Source organism: Meriones unguiculatus, chromosome 2 (genome assembly GCF_030254825.1).
Source record: "Meriones unguiculatus strain TT.TT164.6M chromosome 2, Bangor_MerUng_6.1, whole genome shotgun sequence".
NCBI classification, from domain to species: Eukaryota; Metazoa; Chordata; class Mammalia; order Rodentia; family Muridae; genus Meriones; species Meriones unguiculatus.
The window spans coordinates 24,990,016-25,001,579 of NC_083350.1; positions in this window are offsets into that span (position 1 = coordinate 24,990,016).

The following is an 11,564-nucleotide window of genomic DNA, read 5'->3' on the forward strand; positions in this document are numbered from 1 at the left end:
TACACCAATATCCATTCCAGGGCTCTCTGACCATGCTACACGGTGCCAAGCCTCAGCTTCTCTCCACAACCCCTTTACTTCCAAGCCTTCTGCTGCAGCTGAAGCAGCACCTTCTCCAGCGGCCTCAGCCGGCCTCTTGACAGGGACTCCAGTCCTGCCACGTAGTGCTAAGCCTCAACAGCCCTTCATGACCCCTTGATGCCTTCAAAACCAGTATCACCTGAGTGACTCTTACTTTGCCAAGTTTGGCTGCTGGCTTGAGGTCAAGCCTCGCCCCACTCAGGACCACAGTTTGTGGATGATGACACAAAGGAAATACTTCCCAAAGGTTTTGCCTCAATGATGCTGGTTTCTTCTTGATTACAACTGATCCTTTAGCCAGAGCTAATTAGTATCCATCATTCTAGTAAAGCAGAGTTTTCAGTTTGGTGATTCTTAGTGAAAAATATCAGTGACCCTAAGATAGTCTTTAGGGGACATAAAAATAAAAAAAAATAATTTATTTACTTTATATGCCGATTGTAGCCTCCCTCTTTTGTCTCCTTCCAGTCTCACCCTGTTGCCCTCTTCCCCCATCCTCCTCCCTTAGTCCACAGAAAGGGGGAGCCCTCCTCCCCTACCATCTGACCCTAACCTATCAAGTATCATCAAGACTGCCTGGATCCTCTTCCTCTTTGGCCTGGCATGGCCGCTCTGCCAGTTGGAATTGATCAATGAACAGAATCCATGTCGGAGATAATACCGGCTCCCCTTACTAGGGACCCACATGGAGACTGAGAGCTACTTATTGGGTGCATCTGAGCAGGGGGTCTAGGTTCTCTCCATGCATGGTCCTTGATTTGTGTATCAGTCTCTGCAGGCCCCCTGGGCCCAGATTTGTTGGCTTTGTTGGTCTCCTTGTGGAGTTCCTGTCCTCTCTGGGTCCTTCCTTCCCACCACTCTTGCCTAAGAGTCCTTGTACTCTGTGCAAAATTTGGCTGTGAGTCTCAGCATCTGCTTTAATCTCCTGCTGGAGGGAGTCTTTTGGAGGACATCAATGGTAGCTACCAATGTGTTCCCTCTCTTCAGTCGTTTCTGGTGTCTATCCTTTTTGCCTTCTGAATGAGAACTAAGCATCCTCCCTAGGATCCTCCTTGTTATTTGGCTTCTTAGGGCACTTTCAAAAGTTCCCTCTGAGACTTTACAAGCTGGGCATCCATCGCCTACTTTTCTCTCCTCGTGCTTATCTTCTAAGCTCCCATAGAAAACCCCACTGAGCTAAGCCTAAGTCCCAAACACCTCCACAATTGTCTCCAAAACACACAGGCATATCTCTCACAGCAATATCCTATCAGTTGGCATCCATGTCTGTCTTTATTACAGATTCTATTGCTGTGATAAAACACCATGACAAAATAACATGTGAAATTGCATTTCACGTGTCCCGATGATAGTTCACTGTAACGGCATGTCATGGCAGGAATTCAAGGTGGGAACCTGGAGGCAGAATCCATGGAAGAACGCTGATTACTGGCTTGCTCCTAATGGTTTGTTCAGACTGCTTTTATTAAAAAAAAAAAAAAAGTGTCCGGGACCAATAGCCAATGGGTGACACCATCTGCAGTAAGCTGGCCTCTTTCACATCGATTACCAATCAAAAAAATGTACCACAGGCTTGTGTGCATGCCAATCTATTGGAGGCATTTTTTTTCAATTGTGGTTCTCTTTTGCAAAATGACTCTAGCTTGGGTCAAGCTGACATCAAACTAGCTAGGCCAGGTCCCCTTCCAATTTATCAAACTGCTTTCTCCTTAATGGATATCAATAATGACTTCCTGGCACTCTGGCAAACTGCTTAGAGAAAATATTTTGACACATGAAAACTCCTGCCAAGGTGGCCCCCGAGTCTCTGCTCCAAGTGAAACGGATGCCAAAGAGCATGTCGGTTATTAGTGGCAAAACATAAAATGCCTTTGCATGCAGCAATGGTTTCAGAATCAAATGTCAACGTATAGGATTTTAGACTGTAATAAAGAGGAGTGACATTTAGTGTTGGTTCTTTTATCCTTCTCAATGCTGTGATACCATGGAGGTGAGACTCAGGGTTTTCATTTTATGGACATGTAAAATAAGGGTCTTCATTGTCAGAAAGAGGCTATGTTGAGGGAGAAACTTAGGTTCATGTGATGGCAAGTCTGTGTTCCTTGAATGAAGCTTTGCTGATCCCTCATGGGGTGCTGGGCTAGATGGATGGCCTTGAAGGAAGACCCCTCTAATGTTCCCATGTAATGATCTGAATTACAGAATCATTATTAGGGAAAGAAATAGCATCAAACACAATCCAAATGTGAACAGTCTGTTATGCTATTTTCCTAGAACACCAAAGGTCACCTCTGTGGGTGTGTGGAATACTAATGCTCATTTCTGCTTGGTAGGCTGAAAAAAAAATCAAACTCCAAATAAAGCAATAAAACAATCCTTATAGAGCACTTTCAACAGGGAAAAATTGGTTTTATACCACTCTTTTTTTTTCCCCTTTCTAGTAGGCTGCTTTGAACTTGGGAGGGAGGTGGGGATTCGAAGGGGAAAGATTTAGTGTCTCTGAAGGGGCTCAGAGCAGGGCCAATACTGTCAAACTCTTTGTGTCAGGGAAGATTTTTTTCCCTTTACGTCCTGTGTCTTCTTTTGCTTTATATTCTTTCTTGAATATTTCTCCCTCCCCCAAAAATTCCTTGTGTTCCAAATCAGGGGATTACCATCTCAGCTATACAGTAGCATCTCCTGGGGTAGAGTGGGGCGGGAGGAGACTGCTAACCAATACCAAAAGTCCAGCCCTGAAAACATAAATATAAGTAACATTATACAGACTGAGAAGGTTGTATTTGTATATATGTAAAAAAGAGACCATAGATGTGAAAGAGATAAAGGAGGAGCCTATGGGAGGTTTTGGAGGGAGGAAAAGGAAGTGGGGAATGTTGTGATTATGTTATAATCTCAAAAAAAAAAAAGTAAAATGGAAACAATTTAGTTATCTGGTCAATTTAGAAACTCAGTGCTGAGGTGGGATATTCCCGTGAATTTCTCACCTGGCCAGAGAAATCATTATCCAGGTCATTGATATCTCGGTCTTGGTGGCTTATCCTGGCTCCCACTCTTGAGGGGTGTGGGTCAAGAGTTAACTTGTTAGATTAGATTTCATGGCGAGAGGTCAGGATAACGGTTCTTTTTCTGAGGTGACACATTCGCATGCATGAGACTCCTGAGCTGTTTCTGCAAGCCCTCTAGGAATACAGGATCATCCTTTTTACTCTAACCCTGACCAGAGTCCTGTGACAGCATACTAGGATGGGGCTGCCCTGATACTCATGGACCCAGCCCTGAGCCAGCAGGAGGCTGTGAGCCAAGACACCTAGGCTATCAGTCTAGGGACAGAACTGACTTGGCTGGAGGACTAGATCTCACAGCAATTACTGGAGCCGAAGCCTTGCCAGTCTTTTTCCTGTGATAACCCAGCCTTCATATCAGGTTAGGGGTTTTCCTTTGTTTTTAGGTTGCTGAGATTTTTAACATTTTTGTTGTGGTTCTTGTTGTTTTAGGTCACGGAGCCCAGGATCTTGCCCATGCTAGGCAAGTGCTCTACACCAAAACACTCAGCAGCCTTAGACAAATTTACATTTCTAAAACACAAGTGAATGTTGGAATGTATCAACTGTTTTCTCTTCCTCCTGAAACACTCAGATTATGTCTTTTGTTTTGTCAATGTGGAGAGCTAAAATGATTTTTTTCTCTTAGAAAAAAAAGCACATTTGCATTTCTGGAATCAGCCCAACTTGCTTATATAAAATAATAGAATATCCTTTCCACATAAAAGGAAAAAAAAAAAGAAAGGAAAAAAAAATCCAGAGGCCCCAAGAATCCAGGTAGATTAACCAAAACTAGAAGTGGGACTTGAAAAGACCCTATCAACTCTGAAGTTTAAGTCTGCCCCCAAGAGCCTTCTCAAGACTCCGAGGCAAGGGCAACTTGGGATAGAAACACAAGAGGAGGGATAGTGGAGATGTTCAGTCATGTTTCAGGAGAGTGAGTGCCACACAGGGTGACCTCTCAAGGGAAGAGTCGGAGGGCAGCGAGAGGACGGACATTAGTTCAGGCATTGACTTCTTCACAACCATGACGAATCCTTGTTGGATGTGCCTGGAAAGGGGCTAGATTGTCAGATTGTCCAGCTCACAGCTCAGCTGTTTGGAACCCTCCAGGATCACTGTTTGAAAATTCAGCTGCAAGGACTTGGGGTCAGGTTACAACTTAGATGCTGCTGAAGCCGCGACCCTGGCTTCAGAGTTCCTCACTCCAGTTATGATCCCTCCAGGTTCTTAGCACCGTCTTTAGAAGACTAGCCTGGTTGAGCTCTGAGAAAGTCTGCATGGCCCTGCCCACCGCAGCCATTCCTTACTCTGGAATTAATGTTCTCCGCAGTACTGAACTCTGGCCAAACACCCTGAGGAAGAGTTTATGCTCCTCTCTCTCTTATCTTTACCCCCACACCTCCTTATTGGTGTTCAGTGTCAGGACTTGGGCATTTGAGTATGTTTTCTTTTGCCTTGTGAGCAGCAAGCTATTGCTTCTCTCTCTCTCTCTCTCTCTCTCTCTCTCTCTCACTCTTCTACCAGCTATCTTGAAAGAGGCACAGAGACTCTCTGTTCTCATCTCTGAACTGATCTCTTCTCTCTTCCAGTAACATCAGTCTCAGCCACACCCTTAAAATGGCTGCAGATGACTACACGGTTCCTTCTTTACCCCTCGGCAATCACCGCCTTGAGGCATCATCCGCATTTGCCCAAGGACAAAGCAAACCTGTGACTGGTGCAAGCAAGGCCCATGATCGTTGCGTATTTAAGGATTATAAATGGTGAAAATGGGCACCATGTGTTCAAAAGGATGTAATTGGTGGAATTACAGTGGGAGAACAAGCAAGCCCTGCTCCCTTTGTAGCTATATCAACAGGGTATCCTCACTTCTGTTGAGCGGATTGTATACCGTGCCCTGGTCTAGCAATATCAAGCTCAGGGAAATAGTTCTCAAAAGTATTTTTTTTTTTTTTTTTTTGTACTGCCTGCTTGTAACCCTTACCATGGGCAGAGTGGGACAGTCTGGTGGAGCAAAGATCGGAAGCGCCCCTGGAGATTTTAGCTCCACATTTCCCCAGCAGACATAAGAAAGTAGCTTTCAGAGAGGGAACAGGGGCAAACTGCAGAAGGCTAAGAACTGGGCAGCACCTGGAGCTAGCAGCCTCTGGGTTTGTCAGCCCAGCTTGCAGTCCTCTGGTCCAAGAGGTCAGTCAGCATCAAGGAGGCTGTTCCTTACTTATTTGTGATTTTCATATAAATAGAACAGAAGGATCCTCCGTCTGCCATTTGTGACGAAAACAAACAAACAAACAAAAAGTGACAAAACTTCCCCTCTCTTTCCAGGCTATGGATCTGGTTTATTCTCTACCTTGTTACTAGCTATAAAATGAAGGTGGTAATGGTGGTTCCGAAGCGCTGTGGAGAGTAGCGAGTATCCGGATTATAGGAAGCATGTGTCTTAGTTAAGGTTTTATTGCTGTGCCACGACCATGGCAACTCTTATAAAGGGAATCATCTAACTGGGGCTGGCTTACAGTTGCCGAGGTTTAGTCCATGATCATCATGGCAGGAAGCACGGCAGCATTCAGGGAGACTTGGTGCTGGAAAAGTAGCTGAGAGTTCCACACCTTGATCCGGAGGCAGTAGAAGGAGTCTGCCACACTAGGCCTAGCTTGAGCGTATGAGAGCTCAAAGCCTGCCGCTGCAGTGACACAACTTCCTCCACCAAGGCCACACCTTCTAACAGTGCCACTCCCTGTGGGCCAAGCATTCAAACACGTGGGTCTCTGGAGGCCATGCCTGTTAAAACCACCACGACATGTTACTTCCCAAAGTGTCCCTCAGTACACTGTTCTACCTGTGGGAGCTCTCTGTGCCCCTCCCCCACAGGTCACGTCTTGGTCGTGTGATGAGGTCCTGCAAGTTTGAGGCTGCTCCCCAGCCTGGTGAGCATTTGGAAGTGCTGTTGGGTGAAGGAAAACAGTTTAGTTGTTTGGTTCTAACTGGGCTTTTCGGGAGTTTTCTCTCTAATAATCATGCTGTGCTTTTTTATTTTTCCCCTGTAAAAATCTATACTCTGTCATTGCAGTATATGGTGGGACTGATAAAATTCCCTTCATCACTTAGTGAAGTGAGGTGGAGGATCTCTTTTCTCGTGGTCTCATAAAGAAGGGTTACTTAAGTGTGGCAGCAACCACCCCTCTCCCCTTTGTCTTGCTTTGGAAAGAACCAGGCTGGGCTCACATAGCTCGTCCTTGTTTGACCAGCAGCAGATGCGTGACTGTCACAAGTATCCTCTTGTCTTGGCCTCGATGGAGATGCAGGTAGCTAATGGGTACCCCAAAATAGAGAGGGCTTATATAAAGTGAACAAATGCAGCCAAAACAGGAGCAAAGGCAGCTCCTGGCATAGGTGGCCGCCAAGGTTCCCATTCTGGAATACACTCATGACGACTCTGGTTCAAACTCCCGAAAGGACCTCAAAGTCAGTCCAGAGCCATCCCTTATCTTAGAACCTGGTGGCTACTCAGGAAAGTTGAAAAAAATGAATAAATGATTCAGAACCATGTCATTATCGGAGAAAGTATGTGCTCCGGTGCTCGTTTACAAGGAGGCGCTGGGATGTAGCTGAGCATGTGGACTGTGGACTGGGTTGTGGGTGGTGGCGGGGGGTGATTACAGACCTGAAGGTATTTTCTTTAAAAGCCCGTTTAGCCAGAGCCTGTTTGTGTGCTGGGGTGTGAAACTCTATGAATGTATTATCAGCAGGGCCTTAGATGGGTTCCTGAGATTTGCTTTGGGCAGAAGCAGACTCTTTCTTTCCTGACTCCCTGGAGGCAGAGAGGCCACGGGACCACCTGCCACTCTAATGATCCACCCCTCCACCCACAATTAATGTCAGGGATGTTTTGCTTCTTAAAGGAATAGTATCAGCTTGCTCTAAAGGTGAAATGTATAAAGCACAAGCCACTGGCCCCATGTGGCTGCTTGCACTACCAAAATGATAGCTAGTCCAAATTCAGATATGGTGTGAGTGTACAATAAAAAAAAAAATAATGCCAGATATTAAAGGTTTGGTAGCACAAAAGAAAACAAAGCACACCATCGTTAATTTTATATTGATTACATGCTGACATGATAATGTTTGGAATATACTGGAGTAAAAATACATAAAATTACACATATGGATCATATTATTTTTCTGCTGTGTAGTCTTATTCTACAAGACAACTTATCCTGGGATATAATCTCAGAAAACTTGTTCAATGTAGGTCTTGAAGGTTCTATAAACTTGGGTATATAGGACAATGGAATTTGGCATGAAGAAGAATGCAGACACCCAAGATCACACGGCATATAGGGCAATATAGTAGACCAGTTGTCAGCAAACCCACCACTCGGCTTCCTGTATTTGATTTAATTATTGGAAGGCTCCAGTGACAGTTTCACTTTTATTTCAATATTCTGGCAGAGCAGACCTCTAACGATCACGAACATTGGCTGACCATTTGTTATGTACCCGGGGCTATGCTAAACGCTTTCTCACAGTATGTAACAGTAGATATGTCAGAATATCTGAAGGTGGCAGCTGCCCATCTTCAGGCAAATCATGTGGAAGCCACTGGCAATGGAAGTTGAGGAACAAGAAATAGGTACAGGTGCTGCCCCTGTTTCTTGCTTGACATTAAGTAATGACTGAGCTCACATCCTAGTCAGGAATGGCACGAGAATGAGTGTGCTGGGCATCCTCATGGCAGATACCTGCCAGAATGCCTCATGTGTGACACGTGCTCATTAAACGTTGGTTTATTACCTGATCCTTCTTCTTTCCCCTTGCTTCAGTCTTGTCCCCTTCTTTATTCCCATCACAGCTTCCCAGAAACACTCTGCCATGTATTGCTATATGCTGGACAAGCAACGATCATGAGCATCAGATGGACTTTGGTGTGGAGCCAAATGCCACTCGCTGACTAGGAAGGGAGGTGATAATGCCACTCATAGGCTTGTAATGGGTTTAATGCCCTGCACACACAGTGACTCTCCAGAGAGCAGATAATAAATGCTGGCCGTGCCATTGCTTATTCTTTTCACGTGGTTTACTTCTTTTGTCCTCTATTGTTTGTTTGCTTTTAAAATTTCTTGTATTTTTTTTATTATAAGGTCTTATTCTAGAGTGCAGGATGGCCTAGTACTTGGAATCTTCTGATATCAGCCCATCAAGTACTGGAATTACAGGTACATGCACTCTACCAGGCTCTGATTTTCTATCTTCTAAATCTCAGTTTCAAAAATTACTGGTGTCTAGAGGCTAAGAATTGAATTGGAGCAGTTTCTTTACTAACATCTACCCCTCCCCAGCCCTCACCTCAGGTTAATTCACCCCTATTCCTCTGTAAGTTCCTTGGAAGCTAAAATGGGGAAGTCTAGAGAAATCTTAGAGGTAGTTTAGAAAAAGTATCAGGGCATCATGTAGGGAGCAGTGAAGAGGGGAATATCAAGTGATCTGAATGGGGAAATGAAAAATAGGGAGGTAAAGGTACAAATTCAGAATGGAGGGTAGAATTACAGTAAGGACATCTGAAAAAGCCATGAAGAAGCATGTCATGCTCTATCTAAGATTACATATAATCCATATAAGTCTGTATATACATATACACTTCAAATAAAATCTTCCTAGCTGGGCTGACAGCTAAGAAGGCCATAGACTGTCTAACAAAACTCCCAACACCAGGCATGAGAAGCTCTCTTTTGGGTTGTTGCTTAGGGTTTTCCAAGCCATTTCTCAAACATATGGCCTGTTGCTATTGTCCTCAGCTACTTCTCAGAAGTAGAAGTTAAGTCCCTATTGCTTAGGTATAGGGTCCAGAAACCTCTCTCATGGAACTGATAAATACTTGATTTTCATAGTTCCAGAAGGTGTTGAGCAAGCTTCTACAGAAGAAAGGCAAACAACCATCCTACCCAGATATGACACCAATGAACCACAACAATAACCAGCATGTGCACTAGTGGCACACCCCTTGGCCATAACCAACAACTCTCTAATTGGTCTTAGGGTCTGCTCAATAAGAGAGAAGCCATGCCTGGTGCTAGAAACCTAGCTAATAGAAATCTAGTTGATAATGAAATCATGGGTCTTGGAGAAGAACCTACAACTCCCATTTCCCGAAACCAGCATAATTACTAACAACATGCTAAGTATTTATTCTTATACTCACAGATACGTGGAGCCCTTACCACTTATCAAGGAAACAGCTCTTTGCAACAGATGGAGACGGTTACAAAAAACAAAAACAAACAAACAAAAAAACCCCACAACTACTCAAAATGCAGAGAACAAGAGATCGTGTGGTGCTCAATACCAACTGATACATAAGCACAATTCTTGCTCCTAAGTCCAAGAAGAAGAGAAAGGAGATGGAAAGATGGAGGAGCAGGATGTTTACAGTGAGACTACATCACCCATGAAGTCTCATCAGCATGGCTGACTAAAAAAGGCCTGGATAAAGATGACATCGGTGGACATGGTAAAAATGGATGGGGAAAAGCTGGTGCCTCAACCCTCAACAAAGGAATGGACTTCCTCAGAGAAGAGCCCTTCCCTTCCCAGTTGGTTATATCACAGCAAGTGGTCAGCCCTGAGAATGTATATGTTTATGTACACATACATGTATGTACAGAAGGACATATATACATATGTGTGTAACTGAGCAGGTTCTATTTATGTATTTAAGAATAATCTATATTGAACAACAACTAAAGAAAGAGAGGTCATGAGTCTGAGAGAGAGCAAGGGACGGTGCATGGGAGGAGTTGGAAGGAAGGACGAGAAGGAAAAATTATGTAATCGTATGATAGTTTCAAAAATTAAAACATTATTTAAAAAGTAAAATCTTTAAAAAATTTATATTAATTACAGTTTATTCACTTTGTATCCCAGCTGTAGCCCCTTTCTTCAGCCCCCTCCCAATCCCACTCTCCCTCCCTCATCTCCTCCAATGCCCCTCTCCAAGTCCACTGATAAGGGAGGTCCTCCTCCCCCTTCTATATGAAAAAAAACAAAATTTAAAAAAGATGTAAAGAAACAGCACAACCTTTAGAAGTGGGACTTGATTTCCTTAAGGAGTAGCCATCATTAACTGACTGTTTTCCTTACTACGGGGCTTATCTATCTACAAACCATGCTGGCAAGAAGAAAAACCTTTCTCATTGTTTATAAATTAATCATTAGTAAAACCTTTATTTTTTTTTCCAAGTGAAGCTTCTGGCCTCTATTATATCCATCTATAACATAAAAGTGAGGGCTTGCTTGATCTGCTTACTCAGAAACCTTTGTATGGTAGCAATAATTAAATATATACTTAATTATTTAGTCTTATGTGAGAATATAGCCTTAGGTTAGAAAAAGGGTTTTTCTTAAGCAATTTCTATAAATATTTGGAGGTCATGTTTGTCTTTGAAATTCCTATGCTGTCACTGAAAGCCCAAAAGTATTTGGAGAGTTTCTTTGCATGTACATATAACAAACAAAATCCAGAGCTGCATCAACATCGTGGTTGTGTGAGCAGCCCTGTTGCTTGGGTCCTGTGGCTAGCCATTGCCACGGCTGCGGGAAACCCAGCGAGGGGAGCGGAGAGCAGCGCGCCATGCTACAAGCCTACCCAGGTGCTAGCAGATGTGCGTTTCCGTCCTACCTCAGACAGGCAGGACATGTGAGGTGGCTGCTGGCCACCTTTCCCCTCTCTGGGTCTCAGTATCCATGTCTAAAAGGGAGCTGAGTCAAAGGTCTCAGCTCTGCAGACCTTTGGTGGAAAATCTCAGAGGCAAAGACTGCTGCTATATTCCCTACAGCCGCGTCTTCAGTGTCTGCTATGTACTAGGTACTCAATAAATACTGAGTAAATGGGCACCCGCAGCTGTTTTAGCTATGGCCCCCAGTGTGATAGGTGCTGCCGCTCCTAAGCCATCTCTTGAGAGTGATGAGGAATAAGAGGAATAGCAAATGGACAGAGTTGCCCTGGGAAAGCCAGGGGGTTCCGGACACTTTTTCAACTATTTTCTTCCTAAACCATGTACACACTTGGCCTGAACCTATTTAGAACATGAGATAATAAGAAGATAGATCGCTTGATTCAGCCTCCTTAGTACAGAGGAAAAGCAGTAATAGAATATGCATATTTAGTGTCTCTTCTTGCTTAATAAATTAAGAGTACTTTAATTAGATTCTAGAGAAGGGTCCCAGCCAGTACTAGTTAAGTGATTGTCACTGGATGCAAATACTTTTTTAGTATACTTCTACCAAGTGTGTGTCCTACCCAGGAAGGAGAGAGCAGCTAAAGCAATCCGGCATAGGTCATTAAGTCCACTTCCTTGAGGTTTTTGTTGTTGTTGTTTTGTTTTGTTTTTAACAAAAGCAGTTAAAAACATCTCATTCCAAAGTGGTCATTGGTGAGCATAC